This window comes from Panthera tigris, chromosome B2 (genome assembly GCF_018350195.1).
Source record: "Panthera tigris isolate Pti1 chromosome B2, P.tigris_Pti1_mat1.1, whole genome shotgun sequence".
NCBI lineage: Eukaryota > Metazoa > Chordata > Mammalia > Carnivora > Felidae > Panthera > Panthera tigris.
The window spans coordinates 63860131-63888050 of NC_056664.1; the positions used below are offsets into that span (position 1 = coordinate 63860131).

Consider the following 27920-nt stretch of genomic DNA (forward strand, 5'->3'; position numbering starts at 1 on the left):
ATGAACATTTTAGGCAGAGACTGCTGTGAAAAGGCGGCACATCTGAAGGTTGGTGAGCCCTTCAGGGTCATCAGAGCACTGACTGGGGAAGGGGAAGAGGCCCAAGTGGCAGACTGGGGCAGTTCTGAAGGGCTCTGGGTGCTACGTTCAGAGTCTGAACCTTGTCCCATAAGCAACATGGAGCTGTCAGAAGTTTTTCAAGACAGTGAGATAATCAGATTTGTTTCCTAGGAAGGAAATTTGTCTACCCTTTGAAGACTGGAGAACCACAAACAGGAAAAGCAATGAGGAAGCTGCTTCGATGGTCCAGGCGATAGACCTGGTGAAGTAAGGGCCTTCACTAAGGCTATGGAAGCAGGAATGAAAAGACGGGAGAAAATGAGAAAGAGATTTAGGAGGCAGAATCAATTGTTAATTAGGGACAGTACTGAATGAAAAAGGTAAAAGAGGAGCTGAGAATGGGTCTGTAAGGTAATGCTGGGGTGCCTGAGTGGGAAGTCTTGGTAGAAGTGGAGATACTATATGATAAAGGGCAATTTTTGAAGGAAAATGGCTAATTCAGTTTTGGAAAGATTAAATTTGAAATATTGCCAAAAAAGAAAAACAGAAGAAAGAAAAAAAAGAAAAATGAATGAGACTACGGAGGTAGTACCTGTGTTGAAGTGAATGAAACTAGTGGTTTGGTGATGGGGTTGAAGTTACTCTTTGTTAAAGGAAGACTTTTTCAGGGACAATTTTAGTCTTAAAAATTATTATTTAATTTAATTAAAGCTACAGATTCAAAAAATTAATGGCTTAGGCTCAGGAGGTGTTATGTTTGAGACTCTGTTCTACCCCTTACTAACTCTGGGAACTTGGACCAGTGACTTAGCTTTGTACACATCAACTCATTTCATCTTCACCATAACCTGTAAAGGGGCCACTATTATCTCCAGCTGGGCTTAGTTTCCACATTTCTAGACTAGGAATACTAACAGGGGCTTGTGAGGAATAATTGAGTTTACGTGTGAAAATCACCTAGAAAAGGCTTTGCTCACACAAGACCTTGTATCACTTAGTCCTTAAGCCTTTAGGTGTAACTCACAAATTTTAGCTTTCTGTTTATAAATCTAGAAAAATTTGACAATCATTTATAAAGTAACATTTACAGCTAAAAGTTGGCCACCAGTGAGGATGTGTGTGTGTGGTAGTTTTCTGCACACCCACCAAACCATTCTCAGACACCAGTTGGGTGTCCTGCAATTCATCTCAAAGCTGACACCATCTAATAGGAGATAGCATCAGATCTCACACGTTAAGGGCTCAGCCCCACAAGAATGCTCCCCCAAGCCCCTTCAGATGCCAGATGCAAGTAATTACCTGTGCTTCTGACTGATCTGCTTTGGAGGTCCCAATGACCCCCTCCTTGGGTTTGATTAATTTGTTAGAGCAGCTCACAGAACTCAGAGGAACACTTTACTTACTAGATCACTGGTTTGTTGAAAAAGGGTATAACCCAGGAACAGCCAGATGAAGAGATGCATAGGTTAAGGCACGGGCAAAGGGTTGCGAGCTTCTATGCTCTCTCCTGGTGCACCACTCTCCTGGCACCTCCAAGTGTTCACCAACCTGGAAGCTCTCCAAACCTAGTACTTCTGGGCTTCATTCTAGTCACAATTAATTGAAATCACCAGCCTCTGGTGATTGAACTCACTCTCCCCTTTGCCTTTCCATGGAACTCACTCTCCCCTTTGCCTTTCCACGGAAGTCATTGAGGGTGAGACTGAAAATTCCAACTCTCTAATCACTTGGTTGGTTCCATGTGACCAGTCATCTTCTTAAGACACCTAGGAGCATTTCAAAAGTCACCTCACTCACATAATAAAAGACATCTTTGAGGTTCTCCTCACTTAAGAAATTCCAAAGGTTTGGGGCGCCTGGGTGACTTGGTCGGTTGAGCATCCGACTTTGGCTCGACTTTGGCTCGGGTCATGATCTCGCGGCTTGTGAGTTCCAGCCCTGCGTCGGGCTCTGTGCTGACAGCTCAGAGCCTGGAGCCTGCCTCTGATTCTGTCTCCCTCTCTCTCTGCTCCTCCCCTGTTCACGCTCTCTCTCTCTCAAAAATGAATAAACATTAAAAAAAAAAAAAAAAAGAAAAGAAATTCCAAAGGTTTTAGGAGCTCTGTGCCAGAACCCAGGACCAAGAACAAATATATATTTCTTACTGGAAACTATAATATCACAACTTAATTTGTCCTATACACTTTAAATTGCATTTATAAATCCAGTTCTCCTTATTTTAAGAAATTCAGTTGTCTATAAACATATGATATCAAGTACCTAAGTAATTCTCATAAATCTAAAAAAACTTTATTTTTTAAAAAAATATTTTATTTATTTTTGAGAGAGACAGAGAGAGCACAAGCTGGGCAGGGGCAGAGGGAGAAAGACAGAAACACAGAATCCAAAGCAGGCTCCAGGCTCTGAGCTGTCAGCACAGAACCTGAAGCAGGGCTCAAACCCACAAACCATGAGATCATGACCTGAGCTGAAGTCGGAAGCTCAACCGACTCAGCCACCCAGACTGTCCTAAAACTTCAAACTTACAATTATGGGATCTTAAGGAGTGATACAGCAATGGGAATGATAAATGTGGTCTAATTTGAGCACAGACAATAAAAAGGTGCATTATCTGTAGAGAATTTAAAAACAATAATAAAACCAATTAAATGTTTATTAGTTTGCTTTTTATTATTGCTGTGTACTGACATGCTAACAATATCTGTGATAAAACAGTCCTCTGCGCTGGGAGGACCACTCCTATTATCCGTGCCCCATGGTAGATCTACCCTGATCTTAAGTTTTATTGAATATTCCAACACTACTTAAAATCTTAGGGAAATTCTCATTTATTTTTCAAATAAAAACATCAATTTTAAGTTGTCCCTAGGCTTATCTGTTAATTACTCTAATATATCATTAAACATTATAAATAAAGTACCAAATATTCACTAATTTCTTCCCTAAACATAGCTCAAAATATTAATAGTATATGTTTGATTTATATCATCACTTTACACATTTAATTATAAATTTTCCCAGGGTTTTATAATGTAGACTCAATAGTGAAACACTTGTCATAGAAACAGAACAGTGTAGCAGGTTAAGAATACACATTTTTGGGGTAGAGTGCCCTGGTTTTCAAGCGTGGCTGTGCCACTGGCCAACTGTGACCTTGGGCTAATTATATATCTCTCTGTGCCTCAGTTTCCTCAGGTTTCAAATGGGGTATTGAAAGTAAGTAGCTATCTCATAAGGTCACTAATTATTATATTAAACTGTTTAGTATATGCGAAAAATTGATTGACTATATAAGCTTGGATCTATTTCTGAATTCTTTATTTCATTTTATTAATTTAGCCATTTTTGAGATCAATACCACACTATCTGGATTATGCTAGCTTTATGTTAATTCTTAAATCAGGTAGTACAAGTTCTGCAATGTTCTTTTTCAAAGTGATTTTGGCTGTTCTTTACTTGTGAAGGTATCTGGGTCTAAGTTTTCTTGGTGGGTAGGTTTTTAATTTTAAATTCAATTTCTTCAACAGTTATAGGGATAGTCATGTTTTTGAAAATTCCTTATTGTGTTAATTTTGGTAATTTGGGTCTTTCAGGGAATTTTCCCATTTATAAATTGTCAAATGTATTGTTATAAAATCGTTTATAATAGTTCCTTATGATTCTTTTAAAACATTCTAAACTATTTCCTATAGTTAGGCTCCTGCTTTCATTTTGGGTGTTGGTATTGGTAATTTGTATTTTCTTTCTTTTTTCTTGTGAGGGATTTATTCATTTTGTTAACCTTTTAAAAGAACCACATTTCTGTTTTGTTGATTTTCCCTATTAATTGTCTATTTTTGGTTTCACTGGTGTCTTCATGTCTGCTTTATCTTTATTATCTCTCTCCTATTTACTTTTGGTTTAATATTTAGCTTTTTGTTTTCTAGTGTTTAAGGAGGAGGCTGAGATCACTGATCTTTAGGCATGTTGTGTTGCAAATATAAGCAAATTAAGCTATAAATTGCCCTCTAAGCACTGTTTTAGCTGCATTCCACACATTTTTGTATGTTGTGTTTTAATTTTCATCCAGTTCAAATTATTTTCTTATTGATCTTGTGATTTCTTTGATCTATGGGTCATTTAACAGTGCATCCGATTTCCAATTAGTTTTATTCCCGTGGGCTCCTGACTTGTCCCCTTTGGGCAGTCTTCCTGGGTCCCTCAGCCCATTTGCTTGCAGTTTTTTTGCATTTATTTAAGAAATGGAGGACAGGGCTGATGCTTTAAGAATAATCATTAAGCTGATTATGCAATTCAGATGACATATTTTTGATTGAAAAATTGCCATGTCCTCAACACTGTGACCTTCTTTCTCCATAGCTTCTGGGACTAGCTTCACAACTAGAGACAGAGAAGATGTCCTGGTACCTTTATTGTAAATGTTGCCATATATAGGGCTGAAGGCACTTGTATCATGTTCTAGAAAAGGATTTCTATGCTTTATATTGCTGACATACTATTTCCAGCTTTTTTTTTTGATATGGTGACACATAATCTAATATTTTAAGGGACTTAGGCTTTCCTTCCTCCAAGGGGAAGAAATTCTGGTATGGGTTAAGACAAGAGGAGTCCCCAGGAACCACTGTGACTGGTCCCACTAGAGGAATGAACTTCTATGGTAGTGCCCAGTTGTGGGTCTGGGGAAAGTGGCTGGAAAATAAGCTACTCAGCCTGCCAGTCATCTAGGCCTTTTGATAAAGTCCAGGAGAGTTATCTAAATAGAGTGCAGAACACAGACAGGACAGTGAAGTTCTGGAGGACTTGCCTAAGGGATTTTGCTATAAATATCCCTCAGGATTTTATTGGCTAAAAGCAATGGATGGCTGAAAAGGAGCATGTGGGTTGTCATCATCTCTACCTCCAACATGATTTTTAACAGTTTAACAAACAGTTAAACAATCGGAATAACAGCTTATAAAATAGTAATAGTTATTAAGTACTTTCTGTGCACAGTCACTGTGCTAGAACTTTCTTAACTTACCTTATTCATATCTTACCTTATTTAAGCTAAATACTATTGTTATTATCTCCTTGACATTTGAGGAATTAAGTGATTTGCCTCAGGTCATTTGCAAGGACATTTTCTTCAGACATGTTTGCACCCAATACAACTTGTCAAAAAGGGAGAGACTTTCCTCCCCATCTTGGGCATCTGGTCACTATAATAGAGCCAACTCTGTTTCTGGGGCAAGAGGAAGTCAAATATATTTTAAAAGTTCTCACTAGAACAAGCATCACAATGATTGAAACATTTTCTTCCAATAGTGTGGTCTCTTTACACAGCAAAACAAATGATGCAGAAAAACTCAAGACATTCTCGACAAGCACATTGACAATGGGAGCAAGCATACTTCCAAATCCCATTTGTTTCTCCACTGCATACTAATCCAAGAATTTATCAATTTGAATTTATTCCCTGAAGAATAATTCCAGACTTAAGAATTCATTCTTAAACCTTTAGGGGAAAATTTCATATCCTGCATTAATAATCATATGAATTCAGTAGCAATGTCACCAAGAGCCCTCAGAAGATCACTCTGTTCTCTCACATAGAGACAGGTTGATGATGAACTGATAAATAGAACCTTGAGAAATCAAAATTTACAACATAATACTTGTCAGTCAGACATATTTTCAATATGATGGCTCTAATAATGTACCTCCTAAGCATTAATTATAATATTAAATAGACAAGCAAAATATTGGCAAAAGATAGTCAGCTATGCTTATCCAGAGTTTCTCCTTTAAGTTAAAAAATGTTTTAATGTTTGTTTATTTATGTATTTATTTTATTTATTTTTGAGAGAGAGACAGAGTGTGAGTAAGGGAGGAGCAGAGAGATGGAGCCACAGAATCCTAAGTATGTTCCAGGCTCTGAGCTGGCAGCACAGAAACTGACATGGGGTTCGAACTCACAAACTGCAAGATCATGACCTGAGCTGAAGTCTGTTGTTCAACCGACTGAGCCACCCAGGCACCCCAATCTTTATTTATGCGACAAAGAAAGAAAGAGACAGAGAGAGAAAGAGAGACAGAGAGACAGAGAGAGAGAGAGAGAGAGAGAGAGAGAGAGAGAGAGAGAGAGAAAACGTGAATGGGGGAGGGGCAGAGAGAGAGGGAGACACAGAATCGGAAGCAGGCTCCAGGCTCTGAGCTGTCAGCACAGAGCCTGACCCGGGGCTCAAACGCACAAGCTGTGAGATCATGACCTGAGCTGAAGTCAGACGTTTAACTGACTGAGCCACCCAGGCACCCCAGAGTTTCTCCTTTAATAGCAAACTCCTGGATACAGGGTTAACTTTATGGCTACGGGACCTGTGTGGTCACATAGGGCCCAGACTCCGAAGGGCCCTGTACCTGCTTTAAAGCTCTTCTGTCTTCATCATGAAATTCTTAATAATTTTATCTCCAAACTCAGATGGGACAACGGAGCACGCAGGTAGGCAGAGATGTGTACAGTGTAATACGCATGCCTACCATTCCTTGATGCTTATCTGCATGCAGCATTTGTGATGCTCCATGAGCACAGAATTCCAGTGGACCCACTGCACATGGGAGTTCAGGACATGCAAAGGAATAGGTAAGTGTATTATGTATATGACTAAGTGGGAATGCTGACAGCCCCAAGAGGTCACATTTTCCATTTGAACTAGAACTTGCTTCAAGTGTAGAAAGAAGGCAGTGGTATTCTAAAATACATGAATGACCAAGGGACCCAGCCATATCCTTTTTCCCTCATGTCACTTCCCTTTTCACTTACAGAGAAATTAATGACAGAGGAAGGGGAAAGATAGGGCAACCCACAGTTCCTTTCCTTAATCATCAATAAGTTGAAAGTAGAGATTGTTGGTAGAATGTGTGAGTATTAAGAAGTGAAATAAAACAGTTGAGTTAATTTTGTGCAGCATTTTACTGTTTGTAAGAACAAAATACTTATGTATGTATGAACCACAAAAGATGAATTGTGTAATTTCACTAATTCTGCGTATGAGTTAAATGCTTTTATATTTGCATTTAAACTGCCACCACACAATCTAAAGATGAATAGTAAAATGTATGCTAATAATTTAAAATTTTAATTTTTCTTCACTTAGAATGATATTACATAGCAAATCCATAATAGGTCAAGAGAGAGACTGCAGAAGGAAAAAGCTTTGTTTTAGTACCTTTAATGGCACACTGAACAAGGGACCCTACATCTTCATTTTGCACCAGGTCCCTCAGATTACATAACAAGCCCTGCCTGAATTAATTATGTCTCTGCAGCCTGCTAGCAATGGCCAATTTCCTGCTTCTTTACTTTTCCATTCCAGCTGGCCAGTCTGAGTTTTCTCCACTGCCTTTCCCTGCTATCTATCTCCAAGGTGGAGACTTGCCCATGCCTGATCCTGGAATCATATGAAAGCTTCCTGATTAAGACAAAGTATTGGCTCAATACTGTTAGAAAAGAGACAACAGTCCCAAAATGGAGTTGCTTGTGCTAATCTCTGTGTCAAAAATACTGAGACTTAATACCTAACTTAATTAAAGTTTCAGCCTCCCCCAGGAAGGGAATCTTAAGCCAGTCAATCTTGAACTACCTGGTCAGTATTCGTGAGGTAATCTGCCTGGTAGACCTCTGCCATCCCCTCAAGAAAGGTGACCTTGATACAAACAATTAGCATTCAGCTAGTATAACTTCCTTGTCCCACCCTCTTCTGCCTATTAAAGTCTTTTATTTTGTACAGCTCTTCAGAGCTCCTTTCTATTTGCTAGATGGGAGGCTGCCTGATTAATGAATCATCGAATAAAGCTGGTAATATATTTAAAATTTACTCAGTTGATTTTTTTTTTAACAGTATAAAGAACTTGAATGATGCTGGTGCCTAGAGCCAGACCATATGGCTTCTGCCTTCCACTCCCATGGAGTATGAATTCCTTATCCTTGCAGCTTCCCCCAGTTGTAGACTTGCTGCTCACACTGACATTTGCTATTTAGGTCTTCTCATCATTGCCTTACCGCTTGGCTCTGACCTTGAGAAGCAGTGTATATTCCTACTCTACTGATCCCCTGATTCCAGATTCCCTAGTCCACCATAAGCAATGATGGCTTCAAACTTTTAAAAATTACTTTACTTTTGAATACGTCATACATATACATGGCACAAAATTCAAAAGATACAAAAGAGTAGACGATGAAAAGTAAAACCCTCTAAACTTTGCCTCTGACTTACTTGTAATAATCCCTGAAGTCAGTTATTCATATCAGTTTTTCTGTATGTATTTCCAGGGATATTCTGTGTGTATGTGTGTGTGTGTGTGTGTGTGTGTATAAACATATATATATATATATATATATATATATATATATATATATATAAATATTTGATACACAAATACATATATAGTCATGTTTTTAAAAACACAAGTGGAACATAATATACTTTTTTTTAAAACTTAAGAATGTAGGGACGCCTGTATAGGGGCTCAGTTGGTTGAGCATTGGACTCTTGGTTTCAGTTCAGAGCATGATCTCGTAGTTTTGTGAGTTTGAACCCCACATCAGACTCTGCACTGATGGCATGCAGCCTGCTTGAGATTCTCCCTTTCTCTCTGTCTCTCCCCACCTTCTCTCTCTCTCTCTCTCTCTCTCTCTCAAAAAAAAAAAAAAAACCCAAAGATTTTCTCTCCCTCTGTCCCTGTCCCCTACTCATGCTCTTTCTCTCTAAAAAAAAGAAAAACAAAAACGTGTCTTGGAGATTCTTCCATATCAGTACATATTGGGCTCAATTATTCTTTTTAAGGGCTGCATAGTAGTTCATGTAGACTAAAAGACATTGAAATTGTTTCTAATATTTTGATATTTCAAACAGTGCTGAAATAATTTTCTTTCTTGCACATAATTTCACACATTCGTGATTATTTATTAGATGTGGCATTGCAGGATCTAAGAGAGTAGAATATTTTCATTTAGAAATATAGTAACAAATTGCTGTCCATTTGGGTTGTGGCCGTTTACAGCCCCACCAGAAAGTATGCAAGCTTGTTACTCCATGCCTTCATGAACGTAGTGGATCTTTGAACTTACTGCCCTTTGCCACTCCGACAGGGGAAAATAGTATCTTTAGCATCTTTACCTATGAGTGGAGGTGCAGGATCATGAGTGCAGATATATTTGAATCCACTGGGTAATGTCAATGTATGGGGCCGACTTCTATAACTTGCCAAAACTTTGTATTGTTAGACCTCTAACTTATTCCAACAGATGAAGGGGAAATAATGTTTCATTGTGGTTTTAATTTGCATTTCCCTAATTATTAATAAGGTTGAAATTTTTTTACATGTGTTCCTGGGCCATTCCTGGTTCTTCACTGATGAAATGTCAGGTAGTATCTTTTGCCAGTTTCTATTGGGTTGTCTTTTTTTTTTTTTTTTTTTTTTTTTGCACTGATTTTTTTTAAATCCTCTGATATTAGTCCTTTGTGAATTATATGTGTTGCAAAAATTGTTCCTAATTTTCTCGTTTGTTTTTCTACTCTCCTTAAGACATCTTTCCATCAACAGAAGTTCCTAATTTTAAATTTGTTTAATACATCAACACTGAATTTTATGATTTATGTCTTTTATACTTATTTACAAAATCTTTCCCTGCTTTAATGTAATATAAAAATAGAAAGTTCTTACACTTTCTAAAAGTTTTACAGTTCTGCCTTTTGTATTGAAGTCTTTAATATGCTTGGAATTCAATTTTTTATAGTGAGAGGTAGGAATTCCATTTTATATTTACAATATGGGTAACTAATTGGCCCATTACTTTTTATTGTGCAATTTATTGAATAGTCTCCTTTTCCCACTGGTCTGTAATTCTCTTGCTATCATGAATCAAGTTTTCATATATGTGTGGTTCTGCTATGAGCTCTCTGTTCTCTCTTATTGGCCACCTTGTCCATGCCTGTCCCAACCAGCACTCTCCTCATTACTATTGTTTCATGACAAGTCTTCATATCTCATTGGACCATATCCTCCACCATATTCTTTTAGTGTTTTGCTCTTCCATATAAATTTGAGAGTCCATAAAATCCTGTTAGGATTTTCAATGTAATTGCAGTTAATCTATAAGTCACCTGGGAAGAGCTGGCACCTTTAAAATTTTGGGTCTTCTTGTACAAATTAAATATATATATTTTCTTAAAGGTTTAAAATAAAATCTTACACCTTTTTTCATGATGAACTTTCCTTAGATGCTTTATATTTTGTTGCTGTTGAAAATGGTATCTTTAAAAAACATTTCTAACTAAATGTGGCTGGTGAATAGAAAAGCAACTGGCTTCTTAATATGGGTTTAGTACCTAGTAAGATTGCTACATTATTGTATGTTTTCTCTGCAGAGAATTATCATTTGCAAATAATGACAGATTTGTTTCTTCCTTTCTAGTCCTAAATGTTGAATAGAAGTGGTGATAGGTGTATTGTCATCTTATCATTGATCCTAAAGAGAATGTTTTCAACATTCCAGGATAAAATTTATGTGCTATTTTTTTGGGGGGGTATGTACTATTTAATTTTTTTGATGTTTATTTATTTTTGAGAGAGAAAGAGAGAGAGACAGAGTGTGAGCAGGGGAGAGGCACAGAGAGGGAGACACAGAATCCGAAGCAGGCTCCAGGCTCTGAGCTGTCAGCACAGAGCCTGATGTGGGGCTCAAACCCACGAACTGCGAGATCATGACCTGAGCTGGACAGACGCTCAACCGACTGAGCCACACAGGGGCCCCTGGGGGTATATACTCTTAATGGTATTCCAGAAATTCTCTTTATCCCTAGTTTACCAAGGAATTTATATTTAATCTTTAGTTTTTATCATTATGAGAAATGATAAATTTACTATATTTCCAAAAAATTATTGTATTTCTAAAATCTTCTCCATTCTTTCCTCTTTTGCCACCACCCTTTTTGTTGATGATATAGGTTTAGTTTGCATTTACTTATAATACATTTATACCTGTTCTTATTGATTTACTATCTTTGATGGATATTTTTATTCACATCTATAAAAGATGAGGAATTGTCTGTACTACATTATCTCTCATTATTCATTTCTCTTTTCCTCCCAAGTTGCCTTAGCTATATCATGGTAATATTGTCCATATTAATAGTGTTTAGATTCTGTTCTTCAACCATAATCCCTAGATGTGTTTTAGTTTTATTCCTATAGTTACATTTAGAGTTTACTGTCTGTCTTTGTAGTTTTGTCATCTTTTGTTGGGCTAAAATGTGTCCTCTAATAATTTCTTCAGCAGGTACTCATAGCAGCTATATTTCCTGAGATTTTTTCCCCTGGAAAATAGTTTGTTGAGTATAAATTCTTGGGTCATATGTTATTTCTTTAGTATTTTGGGGGCATTTGGAAAATTATACCATTTTCTAGGATCTCAGACCAAACTATTTCTTTCCTTTAATAGATGAATTAAAGGTTTTGCCTTGATGTCCAAATAATTCTTTAATTATCTTTGAAGTCCAGAAACATTACCAAGATATGTCACAGGATTGACAGTTTTGTGTCACTTTTTGTGTTTTTTTGGTGGAAAATGTCACGCACTTTTACATGCAGTTTCAAATTTGGCTTTCATTTTGAAAAAGTGTTCTTGAATTGTATCTTTAAGAATTTTTCCTGTTTTGTTATTTCAGTTGAAAACAAATACACTTTTGGCTGGGCAGGAGAGAACTATGTTAGATCTCCTTTTTCTGTCTTCTATATTTATTATTTTGTTTGTAATTACTTTGTATTCTTCATTTCCATGTATTTGCTTCTATTTCTCAACCCTGTTCTCGATTACCTTTCTGGTAGATTTAGCAATGTCTGTTATCTTTTGGGCTGCTCTCAGCGTGGCCTCATTTTTGTAATGATTTTATTTTGCTCATCTTTTTCGAATGCTGCCACTCCTTTTATTGTCTCACCATGCTTTATCTCAGTTCTTGTATCTCTGCTTGAGCTCCCACTTTACAACAACAATTCCTTCCTGATAAATTTATGAATCCATGCTGATATACTTGCTCACAATTCCATCTGTCTCATGGCAACACTTTCATAATTCCATGTTTCAGGAATTCTCATGTTATAGAATTATACGTATGAATTGCTTTGGTCTTGATTTCTCTTCTTCATTGATATTGGCAGCTGCAAGGCTCCTCTTCACGCGGTATCTCTTCTTCATCTTGTCTCCCTGACCCATTACTTCCTATATTTGTAGCCTATCTATATGATTCTTTCCTCATTCCTACTCTCCCGAATTTTCCTTTGTGCTAACTCAGCTCTGTGTAAGCTCCTGTCACCCTCCCATACACACCCTTCCTTGTTATTCCATGTAAGAGGTGGTTGATTTTGCCTCTCAGATGGTGCTACTCACCTTATGGAATTGTGCATTCTCCTTTGGTTTGAGCTCTGCAGCCATGGGCATTCAATCTTAGCATCTTTCAGTGCCCGTCTTGACCTTCACCACATCTGACTGCTCTTCCTTTAGTACTATAGTTTGGGGTGGTATACACCTTTTAGTTTCACTGAATATAAAATTTGCATTTCTGTGTCTCAGACTCCTTATTGCTTTAAGAAAAGAAAGTAAAAATACTACCTTGACTCAGCCATTTAAAAACTGTGCTATGGGCTTCTTTGTTATTGGAGTGGTCTAATCCTGGGCCTATCTTCTGCTCTGCTCTACTTTCCAGGCTTGTCTCCATTCTTCTGGTTCAGGAAAAATTGCGCTTCCAGCCTCCTGACACCTGGGTTGCCATCACTGACTGCTGGATGGGCCTATGAATAATGCCTTTGGGTATTTATCAATAATGATGAATAAGACTTTGCCATTTAGAAGAAGAGAAAATGTATCAGTACCTTTAGTCACTCTTGAGAAACCTAATTAGATACTGAAATAGTCTTATGGGATCTTAAAGCTCTGTATCTTTATATCTAGCAGTAGAAGAACTTACAGCTTTCTCCTTGAGAAATGCCCAGTTTTCAGCTTCTAGCTCATGTCATCCAGAGGCTCACACTCCAGTGATTTCCTGCACTCAAGGTGTCACATCCTACCTCCACAACTCATAATGGAATCTCTAGTAATTTTCTTTTGTGAATGCATATCGATGAGTCCCTAAAGTAGGACTAATACAATCAAGACCAGATTTTTATGACTCTTGTATGCAACCACAGTCTAAATTAAGAAGAGAGAGAGAGAGAGAGAGAGAGAGAGAGAGAGAGAGAGAGAGAGAAGAGTTGCACAGTTGTAGTTGTCAGCTCAGTGCTGTGGGAAGAAAGTTGGCCAGGCTGATAAGGGACTAGTCCATGCATTTTTTCTGTGCCTCGGTTGTCTATGTGTTTTAGAGGAAATAGGGAAGGAAGGTGCACAGGATACTTTTCTCAGGCTGATGAGTGATATCATGTACTGATGAGCTCAGTCTCTGGGGTCAAGCCCTGGCATCACCGCCTACTGAAAGCGTGCTTTTGACCAGTTCTTCATTTCTCTGTGCCTTGCTTTTTTCTTCCCTTTTTAATTTTTTTTTATTTTTAATATTTATTTATTTTGGGGAGAGCACAAGTGGGGGAGGGACAGAGAGAGGGAGACAGATCGAAGCGGGCTCCATGTTGACAGGCTGACAGCAGCAAGCCTGATGTAGGGCTCGAACCCACGAACCGTGAGATTATGACCTGAGCTGACATCGGACACTCAACCAACTGAGCCGCCCAGGTGCCCCTGCTTTTGTCTTCTCTAAAAAGGGGATAAAGATGACGATAATACCATGTCTTAAGTTTTTGTTTTTGAGGAGTAAAGCCAATAATGTACATAAAGTGTCTGGCAGGTAATTCTTAGTAAATACATATTGTTGATGTTATGATAAACCTTAATCTTATCTTTTTAATGAAATATTAATAAGAAGGGTCCAATTCTTAATACTGAGACTCAAGAGGAGGATGTATGGGTGAGAGGAACTTGCAAGTGCTGTCACACAGCTGTAAGCAGATCTGATCTCACAGATTTGCAGTGTTTCATGGCTGGCCTTTCTCTGCCTGCCAGTGAAGGCTCCGAGAGCCACACCACCAACAATCAAAAACAACTGCACCTGCATTTGCTCTAACTCTTGTCATTTACGTAGCACTTTCGTACATAGTTTTCTCTTTGCCCTTTCCAACAACTTTGTGACAAGGTCCTTGTCATTCCCATTTTACAAATGAGACCTATGTGACTCACCCCAGGCTGTGCTACTGGTAGGAAGTGGAAGCTATTCTCAGCCTAAGTCTTTCCCTTTCTTCTGTGCTCACTCTACTAAGGTGGCTGTTCAGTTGTTTGGAAATTGACTACAATAGCCTCTAAAACATACTCTCCAACGTGCTTCTCAAACTTCAGGGTTGGTGAGAGTGGTCTTTAAAAAAAGAAAGCTTTTTGGGTTGATGTAGTCCCCTTTGTTCATTTTTGCTTTTGTTGCCCTTGCCTGAGGAGAGAGATACATAAATATGTTGCTAAGACTGATCAGAGCGCTTACTATGTTTACTTCTTGTAGTTTTATGGTTTCCAGTCTCACATTTAAGTTTTTAATCCATTTTGAGTTCAATTTTGTGTATGGAGTAAGAAAATGATCTACTTTCATTCTTTTGCATGTAGCTGTCCAGTTTTCCCAACACCATTTATTGAAGAGTCTGTCTTTTCCCAGTTGCATATTCTTGCCTCCTTTGTCAAAGATTACTAAAACTAGTATAATATTTTGTCAGCTACACTTCAATAAAAAATAGGGATTCTTAGAGCCTACCACTAGAGAGTTTGAGGTTTGGGAGAGGGCTGGGAATTCTGCCATCTCAGTGGACCCAGATGTCCATCAGCATATTCTAGTATCCCAGTCTGACCTTCACTACATTTGGCTGCCCTTCCCCTAAGACTGTAGTTTGGGGTTATGCACACCTCTTCATTTCATTAAACACAGAGTCAGGTGATTCTGTTTACAGGTAGCCTAGGAAACTACACTTTCCAGGGACCAAGGATAAGTAAAACAGGATCATTGCCTTCATGGAGTTCACAAACAAGTGTGAGAAATGGACAAGTAAACAATCCAATGTCACAGTGTAATGAGACTGTTAAATTCATCTGGAGAATACTCCCATTTTGATCCTGCCCCTTCTATGTTTTTGCTTGTGTGTAGTTATATACACATATTGCCATATTTGTCATTAGCACAATCTGGGAGAATCTTCTCGAATTCTGTGCTTATGAAGGTCTCATATTAGGCTGCTCTATTTTATGACCCAATTTGTGCTTTAAATTGCATAAAATTTCTTTAAACTTAACATAGACCTATATGTGTTTACATGTGAAAACTTTTTCTCCCTTGTGTATGCACAACATTTTTTATTAGCTACTATGAATAATATGAACTAGTTCCTCATAGTCATCTTGGATGATACCATTTGTTTGATCAGTGATATTACTTATCAAGTGCTTTTGTTTATCTGTATTACTTAATTCTCGTAATGATTTGGTGAGGTAGATACAAGAATTATTATCTCTGTTTTACAGAGTGTTGGCTTTATCATTATTGCTCTGCTGGTCAGTGGCAGAGCTGGAAGCAAACCTCAACCTCTGACTCCTAATGCATGGCTCTATTCACGGCACTGCAGAGCAAAACAAATCAGCAAGCTTTGAGTGAAGCTGCAGAGACTGGAAAATGCTTAACCTGGACAGGATTTCTGTAACATAACCATAGGGATCCAGTAATCTTCACTTAGCGGTACTGATCAATGACCTGTTCTGCCCAGTCCTTAAGACTGTGTTTGAATATTGATGGTGGTAAGCAAAGCACATTACAGGACAGAGAGAAGCAAATGCACCAGGCCCATTAAGTATGAGTAAAATGACCACTTTTAAAAGCAGTTTATGTGCCTCACAGGGAAAACACACACATGGATAAAAGGAAACCAAAAACCAACAACTTAGTACCTTGGAAACCCATCAAGAAAACTTACCTGAAGCAAGGATTATCGCCTCTATCAGAGAGAGGCTAGATGTCAGTGTCTGTTTTATCATTTTCTTCTCTTAGCCATTTTGACCTTCCCTTCGTAACATAGTTAATAATTATATGTGTGCTTTGGAAAGTAAGCCAATTCTTTCCTTGCTCCATATGATCATTTTTATTTGGAATCTTTGACGTACATAAAATACTAGAGATAGTTAAAAACAAGTTTGTATGGATTGGTTAGCAACACCCAGTTATTAATGGATAGACTCATTAGGGAAATTAAAGATATAGTCCCAGAATAAATGGTGTCCAAAGCTGGCAAAAAGCCCTGTTTGAATATTCATATTACCACCCAAACAGCTGGAGATAGAGAGTGCATGATTCACTGGCTTTAGTGGTGGCTTCATAGTGAATAAAGTAGTTTTATGAAAATCAATAGAGTGACTAAAATTACCAAGTGCATTACTTCAAAGATATTAAGCATCATAAATCAAACATGTCAGCTGAAGAATAATGATGATGTTATATACGAACAAGAAAGCATGCTATCAGCTGTGGAAGTGGTCAGAATCTTATCCTAGGGCTTCTGAGGAAAACTAGTTGCTTTTTGTTTGTTCATTTGCATCCCTCTTAAGGCAGTTTGTTACAGTCTTACAAAGCAAAATATACAATTTTGTAATCACTGACAGACAGTTGGAAGGGAGAAAAAATCCAACCATGCTGAAAGATTTGGCTGGAATTGTCTCCACTCAATGAACAGAGATTGGCCTGGCTGGGAGTGCATTTGTCAACACCATGTACTCTCAGGCAGCACGACAGAGCTGAGGATGTTCCAGAACTGCTAAGTAGCAAAGTGCCTGACATGCTAATTAATTTGAGACTTGGAATGCCAGGGTTGGAGGGTCTGCAGAAAACATTTAGTGTGACCATTCCCGTGATGCTCTCAACTCTTCTACAACCCCAATTCCTGCATGTTTGGGCCCATGAATCCCTCTCCAGCAAGGCAGTCCATTCCTATCTGAGGAAAGCAGCCATTCCATTCATGACTGGAAGGAAGTTCTGAAACAGTTCAGTTCCATTGTAGCCACATAGCATCATCTCAAGTAGTGAAGGCTGCCTTCATGTAGGCAGCTCCTGAATCTTCCCTTCTCCACAGTAAACACCATTAGTTTCTCCAGCTGTTCCTCTGCTTTCATGCTTTCCAACCCTTCACTTTTCTGTTTGGGCTTTGCCAGACACATTCTGGTATTCATGTCCTTTTTGAAGGGTGGTGTCCAAACATGAAATATGGTCAGTCTGACCACTACGGAGTACAGTTGAACTAATTCCTTCCTCACTCTTGGTATTTCATTTTGTGTGAATAGTGAACAACTTTGGCTTCTAAACCCTACAGATGATTCATACTGATGAAATTATACCAATTTATTCATCCAATATTTATTGAGCACTCATTATGTGTCAAGCACTGTGCTAGGTGCTGGGAATTCATACATCTGCCTGCAAGGCCTGTAGAGCATAATAGGACAGATTACTATAAATATGGTTAATGAGATAATGGTGTGAAAAAGGCTATGGCAGGGAAAAGAGTAGGGCTTTAGTTAGACAAAGAGGGGTACCTAAACCAGCCTGGGGTGGTAGTGGTGATGGTGACCGTGAGACTAGAGAGGAACAGGGGGTTAGGTGGGGCTTCTGGGAAGCCTGGAGCTGGGCCTGGCTTCTGATGAATGATGGGAGTAAGCAGGGGGTGGGGGGGAGGGGAGAATGGCATTCCAGGCAAGGAGATTAGCAAGTGCCAAGACTCAGAAGTGAAAGAGAAAAATAAATATCTGTACAGGACTCAAAGTATTTAAATGTTAATGGTGGGGAGTACTGAGAGATGAAAGAAGAGGCTTGAAAGGAATAAAACATACTCCTGCCAAGGGGTTTGGATTTTATTCTGAGCATAATGAGAAAGCCTCTAGGGGAGCAGAAATGGAAAACTCCCAGACTCCTGTGTTACTACAGCAGAGATAAGACTCAGAGCACAGACATTGGGTCTGGGTGACATGGCTTCCTGTGGAGTTTCCTCAGACAGCTTTATATGGTAACATAAATTGTTTTAGGTGCTGACCTCATTGGACATATGAAAGGCAGCGAGTCCATAGTTCTTTGGTCCTCTAGCCCTGTGGTCTTTTCCTTCTACATAAGCTGCTGAGACCATAATGCTGGTATGCCTTTATGAGGTAAAAGGAAGTAAGTAGGAACCATGTTTGCCCATATGTAATGGACATTATCTGTATCTTTTGTACTGCTTGTGGGAATAAATCAAAGTAAAAATAACTTCAAACTCAATCCAAGCTTTCATTCTTGCCCATTTATAACTCTGGACTTTACTGTATAGTATGGCCTAATCCAAAAGGGAAATGACAGATCTGGTTTCCTGGATTGGAGACTGTAAATTTATAGCGGCATCTAGCCATGAGAGTGTGTGATATTGTTCAGCAAAAATCAATGGCCCAGATTGGGATGACAAGAAGGTAGATGCTTTTCTGGATAGCAGAGAAGGACCAGGGAGGCAAAGATGTTGAGAATATTGATGAACATAGTAGGCTGAAAAAAAAGCGTCCTACAAAACGTATTCACTTCCTAATCCCCCAAATCTGTACATATTATGTTATATGGCAAAAATGTGGGTAAGTGTCTTGAAATGAGATGTTTATCTTAGATTATCCAGGTGGGCCCTGGTGTCATCACATGTATCTTTATAAGAGAGGGGCAGAGGAAACTTTGATATGAACGCAGGAGAGAAGGCAGTATGAAGATGAAGGCAGAGATTGGAGTTATATAGCTACAAGTCAAGGAAGGCCTGGAGCACCAGAAACAAGGAGAGAAGCACTGAGCAGATGCTCTTCCAGAGCCTCTGGAGGGAGTGTGGTACCTTGATTTCAGATTTCTGCCTCTGAAACTGTGAGATAATAAATTTCTCTTCTTCTAAGACTCCAAGTTTGTAGTATTTGTTATAGCAGCCACAGGAAACTAATACAATGAGAGGGTAGCTGAAGCAGGGGACATGGAGCCTCAGTTAGACACAGAAGATGGCAGAGGTAAGGAGATGTTGCTATACTGGGAAGAATTGGAGGCCTTTATGAGGTGCTGGGAATACAGGAGCAAGACAGAGAGAAATTTGGATGGAGAGGTGGTTGTAGTCAGGAAGAATTTAAATTTCAGAGATGGAATTGAGGAGATGAAGGAAGTGAAAGACTAGGGTTGTGACTGGGTTATCCACACGAACATTGCAATCTTCCAAGGTGATGACAGGTCTTGTGCAAAGAGGAAGACTGTGAATCAGATGCCAGAGTCCACAAGGAATCAAGAAGAAGTGAAGGGAGATAATAGGTGAAGGGTGGGAAGATGCAGAGGGTTCAGGGTGATAGAGCCAGAAGGCAGCTGCCCTAATGGAATCTGCTTGGAATTTTATTCAAGATAGATAAATCACGGTCTTGGAGAGATACTGGAGCAAAGAAAATGCCCACCCTGTTTTCTGAGTCCAAGGTACATGAGGTGTTGGAAAGTGAGCAGTTGTACTAGAGGGATCTCCTGGAGCAGGGGGTCTGTGTCCTCTGGAGAAATCTCGGAGACCCAGGACATAAAGAGAACATTCATGAAGTGACTGATGATGGATGGGTATTTGTTAACATGTAATGTGATATATCAATTGACTCAATATATATCAGCACTTGAAAACTACGACCAAGTCAGGATATGCCTGATGACGCAGTAATAAAGATGCAACATTTCAGAAATTTGCACATGTGCTCAGGTGATACACATGCTTCAGTATATCCCCGTATTAGCCAGCTCTAGGCCTGCTGGAGAATGATGAATGAGCTCCTTCAGTAAGTTTAGTGATGGGCTCATTTTAGTTAGCTTGTGAATATCAAATTTTAGGAAACTTCAATAACTAATTTAGTAAGTTACTCTAAGTAACGTTTTGCAGAATATTAAAAGGAAGGTCTATGGAATTTCTTGTCATTTATTTGTCTCTGAGCATCAAAGAAATGACCTGCAATTTGGGAAGACTTTAAAGACTCTCAGGAGGTCTTTTGTAATTCACAGTAATTCTCCAGACTGAATATGCTTAAATTAATTTGCACTCTTTTGCTTGGTCACTTAACCTGTTACAAGTCACAAAATTGTATTTATGCCTATTCCTCATTTCTCTGTCTTGTCCACAAATATGTCATGAGAGACTTTATTAAAGATTCCTCAGACACCATCAGCTTGAGCTAATGTGTTACTATATTAATAATATCTAATATTAAGCACTTTAGATAACTGTCATTTAATTCTCTGGACATCCTTATTAGAGAGGTATTTTAGTATCACTGTGTCATGGATGGCACAGTGTGGATAGCCATGGATAGTGTGAAGCTGAGGGGGGAGATAAGTAACATGCAGAAGGTCAGCTAGCAAACAGAAGAGCAGGGATTCAGTCCTAGGCAGGGCTTCAGAAACCTTGTCCTTCCTCATTTTGCTGAGGGGCTTTACACTTCCTGAAGGGTACGAATGGGAATGTGTGTCTTCAGATAAAAAAGTGCTCTGTTCTTCCGTTAAGCCCAAAGGCGTTCTACTGGAGACCCAGGTACCACAGTGTTGATTGCTGCCTGCAGCCTGGCCCACAGCTGAGTAGCTCCTCAGGCTGTGTTGGTTCCTGAAGTCTCTAAAAGTGCCTCTCCTCTCCCTGAGTGTGATTCGCATCCTGAGCCCTGAGTGCTCCAAGCCCAGGTGCCAGGACTGACACCTCCATTTGGGAAAACTAGTGGGTCTCCCACCAGTTGAGAGTGGGACTTCCTTCTTGTTGCCATCTTGGTTCTGGGGCTGGGAAAAGTCACATGGTCTCTTCTTCTGCAGAGGGAGCTGTTCTTATGCTCCTGTTCTCTAGGGCTGAGTCTTCTCTCTTCTTGTCTTCTACTTATTCCACTTCTACCAGTGTCCCCCTCCCTGTTCCTATCTTTCTCAGGCTCTTTCTTTTTCTTTGTCTATTCACTACCCTTCTCCTAATCTAGATTCATCCCACCCTTCTCCAGGACTCTTCTTACACAGAGGCAAGATTTGACTATATATTCTTTCCTTATCAATCTAGTAACCCAATCTGCAAAAGAAATATGATCAGCCAGTCAATAATTGTTCTTATTCTGAATCCATACCAGCTCCTAGTGATCCAAGCTTCCTTTCCTAAGCCTTCCCAAACCATCTTTTTGGGAACTAATCCTAGAGTCTATCTGCAGTTTATAGGATTAATATCTGTAGATATTAATCTATATAACCCATATGAATATAGTATATAAATCTACTTATAATATATGTAAAAATCATAAAGATTATATAAATCTATAAATAAAATAGAAATATATAAACCTATAGAATTTCTAGTTTTGAAAAATATTAGAACAGTATTTGCCTATTGTCAGAGCTCCAGCCTAGGCAGTGGATCAGGGACCTTGTCTGCAAGTTCTTTCCATGTTCCGGGATGTTACTCATCAAGGCCTGAGACTTAAACCCATCTAGACCAGACAGAAGTTCTCTGAAAATCTCTCTGTCTCAAGCTTCCAATCCCTCTTACAACATTTATTCTATCCTTGTTGGGTCTGAAGATCATTCTCATGGACGGAGAAGCCTAAAGTAGACTGAGTGTTGAGGGCTGACATTTGGTTATCCAGCAGTACTGCATGGTGCATTCCAAAGAGATAATTTGCATTTAACCCCTGGAGGCTATCTAAATTAACCCTTTTTGTTTATAGCTGAGGTAACTGATAATAACCAGAAATAAAATCCAGGTTTCTTGACCCCCAGTTTATACACTTTTTTTTTAAAATTAGATTTTACTAACAGGTTCTCAAACTTTCTAAACAGATCAAACAGATTAGATACATTTGAGACTCTAGATCTTTAAAAATTTTTTTTTTAATGTTTAGTTTTGAGAGAGAGAGAGAGAGAGAGCTGGGGAGGGGCAGAGAAAGAGGGAGACACAGAATCCGAAGCAGGCTCCAGGCTCTGAGCTGTCAGCACAGAACCCGACAAGGGGCTCTAACTCATCAGCCACAAGATCATGAGCTGAACTGAAGTTGGTCGCTTAATCAACTGAGCCTCCCAGGCACCCCAAGACTCTAGATCTTTAAGGCATATTCTAGTTCTTTCTCATTAAAAGAACTTTTCATACCAAATATATCTCATGTTACGTAGAAAAATAAATGCAACATTCAAAGATTGAGGAAAATAGTAAAGATAGCGTGTTAGCATAGATTTTGGCATAATTGGGGTCTTAGCTCTATCAGGAGACAATGGCCTCATTCTTTGAACTTATGAAGTAAATTGATAGGATAACTGTTGAAAAATCCATTCTTTAAAATTCAGCTTGAAATAAAAACATAGCTAAATACAGACATAACAATTTGTTATTTTATTCTAAAATCATATACCTTAAAAAATGTGATCTTCCGTAAAACGCTTCTATCAGCAAATGGGAGAGGTAAAGACTTTCTCAGTGGATGTGCCCTGGGATTGATGTAAAACATGGACAAGTAACAAATGATAGGGGTACTGATTTCCCAACACAGACATTTTCTTGTTGTCTTTCACAAGAGGAGCATTCAGGTTCATCTGAGGCTGATCCTTGTAGTGGGCCTAAAGGCATGTTCAGGAAGATGAAATCATGTTGGATAATGTACATACAAGGCTATGACTGAAGAACCAGGAGAGAAAGGCTCTCTTCACCACTCATGGGTTCAAATCTACCTTTTTCTTTGAAATCTATGAGTAAACATTCCATTATGGTTAAATTTTCTTCTTTAATATTTACTGGCTCTTCAAATAATGGAAGAAAATAATAGGCTAGATGAAGAAATAAGTGGTGATTACTGTGGCAGGTAGAATATCTGTGAGGTATGTTCTCCATTGCTGAGATGGAGGGACACCATACAGCAAGGACACGAGAGTAGCCTGTAGGAGGTGAGAGTGTTCCTTGGTGGATAGCCAATAAGACAGTGGGAACCTCAGTCCTACAACTACAGGGAAATTAATTCTGCCAACGACCTGAGGGAGCTTGTAAGAAACCATTTCCTAGTTGGGATTCTAGATGAAGACATATCTAGCTGACACCTTGATTTGAGCCTTATGAGACCCTGACCAGAGGACCCAACTAAAATGTGCCAGACTACTGACCCCTGGAAATGATGAGAAAATAAACCTGTGTTGTTGTAAGCTGCTAAATTTGTAACTTGTTACACAGTAATAGAAAATAATTTCAAGGGGCACCTGGGTGGCTCAGTCGGTTAAGCGTCTGACTCCGGCTCAGGTCATGATCTCGCAGTCTGTGAGTTTGAGCCCTGCGTTGGGCTCTGTGCTGACAGTTCGGAGCCTGGAGCCTGTTTCAGATTCTGTGTCTCCCTCTCTCTCTGACCCTCCCCTGTTCATGCTGTCTCTGTCTGTCTCAAAAATAAATAAATGTTAAAATAAAAAAATTAAAAAAAAAAGAAAATAAATTCAAGTGTGTTCTAGGATTTTTCCTAAAATTATTTGGATTTTACTTAGGTGCATTTAATATTACTCTGAACCCACCAGGTGGATGAGGCATCCTTAAAACATCTGTTACAGTAGAAAGCCAACTTGGGATTTAAATCCCAATTTGGGATTTAAATTTGGTGTGGAAAACCTAAAAAATCTTTAGCTGTTACTATTGGACCAGCATAGTGATTATGCGCATGAACATTGGAATCTGAATCCACCACTCTGCTACTTAAGGGACATTGGTTAAATTACTTAAGCTTTTTTTTCGAAATTGAAAGACAAATATTTCTCTTGTATACTTGATGTGCAGTTTAGTGAAATGCTGTGTTTTAGCAGTGTCCAGCACGGAGCAAATATTTAATGAATAGTCACTATTATTATTATTCTAATCAAAAAAGGAAAGGCTGTGAGGATGGTAAAGGGCCATGACAGCAAGAAAGAGAAAAAAAGCAAAGCATGTACAGGGAAAAATGCATTTATATGTAAGCTTTTCCTGCAGGTCACCAGCTATCACAAGTACTCAGCAGCCAGATTTTATTCACGTGGAAACCTTCAGAGAGCCTGGAGATAGAGTGAGTGCCATTTTTTTTTTTTTCCCACAGTGAAATAGATTGCATCCCTAGGTTATGTGTCAGTCACCTAAGGCCTATTCAGATTCTGTTCCCGTTTTGAATTTAATGCTCTGCCTATCTCCCTGAACCCGAGGCCACTCAAAAGTGAAGCTGAAACTACAGATGATCAAAAAGTGGCGTATACAGATAAAAGGGAAGTCACAAGATATGTCTTTCAAACCTGACTCCATTGGCGGTCTCTGTTTGCCAGGGCTGAGGAGAATGAATGGCTCCATTTTGCAAGGCTTTGGACATCGTCTCTAACAATGAAAGCATGTCTATTTATAAGAGACTTAAAAAATGCAAAAAGAGAGAAGAAAGAAAAACTTGCTACCTCTATCCTTTTTTCCCTAAATTTAATGGGCTTAACGCATTCTATTTTTCCATACATTGGAACAGGAAGCAACATGGCAAGTTAAATCTGTTAACATTTAATGTCCATATATTTTAAGATATAATGGAATTATAAAATGGAAGACACTTGAATGAGATTTAGTGAATTTAGTGGTAAATTTCCAAATAGAATGTGAAAGTGTTTTTTTTTTTTTAAATTTTTGCAAACTTTCTAAGATGTCAAATTAATCTTTTCTGGCCTTCAAAGCCCTTCATTTTGTTTCAACAGTAGGTACACTATGGGTGTTATCTATAGGGATATTAAATGTTTGTCTTCTCTAACAACAACAAACATAGGAAAGAAAAATACAACTTTAAATTTTTAATATAACACAAAGTATTTATTACTTAGTGTCTGTCTTTACATAATAAAAAAATTAAGAATTGAGTAGCCCTCAAGGACTAGCTCTTTTCTTATTCTTTTTGTATCTTCCCCACAGCCTTATCTAGGTCCAGTAAGTTTTCAAGGAAGGAATGAATTGTTTCAGACTCTAGTCCCTAAGAAGTAGTCTGGTCTGATGGAAAAAGAACTGAATTGAGATCCAAAGCCCAGCTGCCACCAAAGCGTGGCCTTGGCAAAGTCACTTTCCCTCTGGGCTGTAGTTTCCTTGTGTGAAAAACAAGATGGTTGATCTGTTCCCTTTCAGCTGTGACATACGGGAATTTAATGAAGCAAAGAAAATTCCCTGAAGTAGGACAATAGTGCTTTTTATGAATATGTAAGAGATTAAACAGCTACACAATGAGGCAGATTTTTGGAGTATGTACATGTGTAGAAGGATGCTTTTAGGCTGACTCTCAATCTTTTTGACAAAATCTGCTTCAGAGATGTTGAAGAGGTATTGAAAATGCCCCATTTAAAATGTCTTTTCTTCTTCTTGAAAAGGTTATGTGTTATCTACTGGCAATCATTTTAGAAGGTATTACTTACATGGAACATATATTTGTGGGAGTATATGTGTGTGTGTGCGTGTGTGTCATCACACCCTTGTGTTGTTATAATTACAACCAAAGGAATCATCACCATCACACTCCTGTGACAACAACTCACAGAGCTTTAACATTTTTTGTGTTTTATGTCTGAAAAGGAGGGATGTGGAAGAGTGGAAACGACTCATTTCCAGCTGCTTTTGTCCTCAGGTATAAAGCATAACAAGTTTCAAGAGCAAAGGAGGAATGTAAAGGGTAAGAATAAAAGGAATCGCTCTTTGAAAACTAATGGCAAGTGATAAAAATAAGTTACTAAAAGACAGAGCACCTTTTGATACAGAGCAAGCTTTGATTCTGACAGTGCTGGCTCTTGCTGGAACAAGCACAGAGAAATGAGAGCCTTGGCTATTTCAACCCTTAGACACCTACCCCAGAAAATCCTGCTGGAACCAATTACCAAGCATTTTATAGATTCCTGCCATAAGCTCTGCCAAAGATGCCATCTGCTCAGACCCACCTAGCACTGACCTGTTGGTTTCCTAACCTGCACATGTACTGGTAGGATGCAGCTGCCTAATACAGCCTGCCTGCCTCTAACCCATGCCCGGAGTTAGTCTTACAACGAGATGGCTTAGATAGCTAATGGGTTAGACAGCAGTGCATCCTGAAAATGAGGTCATACAAGCCGCCAGCCTTCCAGTCTCTCTTGGGTAATGAGCCGCTGGGAAATGCATTGAATGGGACCACCTTTAAGAAGACACAGAGAAATACATCATCTATTTACCACCAGGCTTATACCTGACCATGGAGAAAGCTTTCAAAATGAAAAATTATAAAACATAATGCTGTGAAACAGAACTGTAATTCTCTTGTTAGTTGGAATCAGGTCACTGGAAAGAGAGCACAAGTTGCTTCTTAGACAAATGGCTTGAATGTAAAAGGGAGTGAGAATCTGGGATGTTCCAACTCATATCTTTCCCCACATACCCTGGTTCTTTTAGAGCTTTTTGTTTGCTGAGAAAGATGGGAATGACTCCTCTGAGACATTCGGAAGCAAGTAAGGGTGATAAAAAGCACTTTGGGGTGGAAACAGGAGACTTGGGTGGGGCTGTTGGTGTACTTATTACTAGTGCTTTCACTTGGAGCTAGTTTCTTAGCTTTGATGCTTCTCAGCACCCTGATCTGTAAAACAAAGGTGAGAATACCTTTCCTGTCCACCTCGTGGTGTTTTGAAAATTGAAGAGAGAATGTCTATAAAGATCTAAACACTCTTGGTTACAACACACACTGAATGTTATTAGTACTGCAAAGTCATTTGTGTGTTATCATACTTGTATTGCTCTGTGAAAGATTCTTAAAATATCCAGACTCAAAGATCAGCACACAGAGACTGTGTTGACATTAATAAAAGCTCAGGTCAAACAAAAATCATTTCCTTGCCTTAATCCAAACTTCCAGCTCTCTTTTCTGGTTATTGTGGCACAAGGCAACATGAGCAGCAGTTTCCTGAAGTGCCCTGTTCTAAGCGGTGCTGGAAGTCCTGCATGGGAACCAGCCTAAGTGTGGGAAGTTTTTGGAGACGGTGGAGTTGCAGATCATCTTGAAGAACTATGACCCATGGAAGGACCAACACTTCTTGGACACCATCAGGCTTGAGTCCACTCCCCACCTCAAGCTCTCTGTATGTGTTTGGGGAAACCAGCAGTACTGTGATGAGGCCAAGGCTGTGGATATTCCCCACACGGACATTGAGCTGCTGAAGAAACTCAAGAATAAAAAATTAGTCAAGAAGCTGGCCAAGAAGTATGATGCCTTTCTGGCTTCAGAATCTCTGATCAGGCAGATCCCATGAATCCTGTATCCTGGCCTGAATAAGGCTGGCAATTTCCCTTCCTTGCTGACCTACATGGTGGCCAGAGTTGATGAAGTGAAGCCCATGATCTAATTCCAGATGAAGAAGGTGCTGTGTCTGGCAGTGGCTGTTGGCCACCTATGAAGATGGCAGATGATGAGCTTGTGTACAATACCTACTTGGCTGTCAATTTCCTGGTATCATTGCTCAGGAAGAATCGGCAGAATGTCTGGGCTTTATACATCAAGAGCACCATGGGCAAGCCCTGGCACCTGTACTAACGCACAGCTTAATAAACCCTTGTGCTACCATTAAAAACAATAACAATTGTCACTTACAGTGTTCATATTATGCTTACTTAAAAAACTTTTTCAGTCTCAGATCACTTTTTTTTTTTTTTAGAAAACAACAACAACAATGACAATAACACCTACCACCACCAAACTTCCAGGTGGCTGGGATTCATGCACCCTTGAGTCCCTGTATGGGATAGGAACTGTATTCCGTGTGCTCACG

At 39.0% G+C, this 27920-nt stretch overlaps 1 pseudogene; it reads left to right on the forward strand.

Annotated features, from left to right (window-relative positions):
- LOC122238844 lies at positions 1 to 27685 on the forward strand (annotated as a pseudogene).
- The last annotated feature ends 235 nt before the right edge of the window (positions 27686 to 27920 follow it).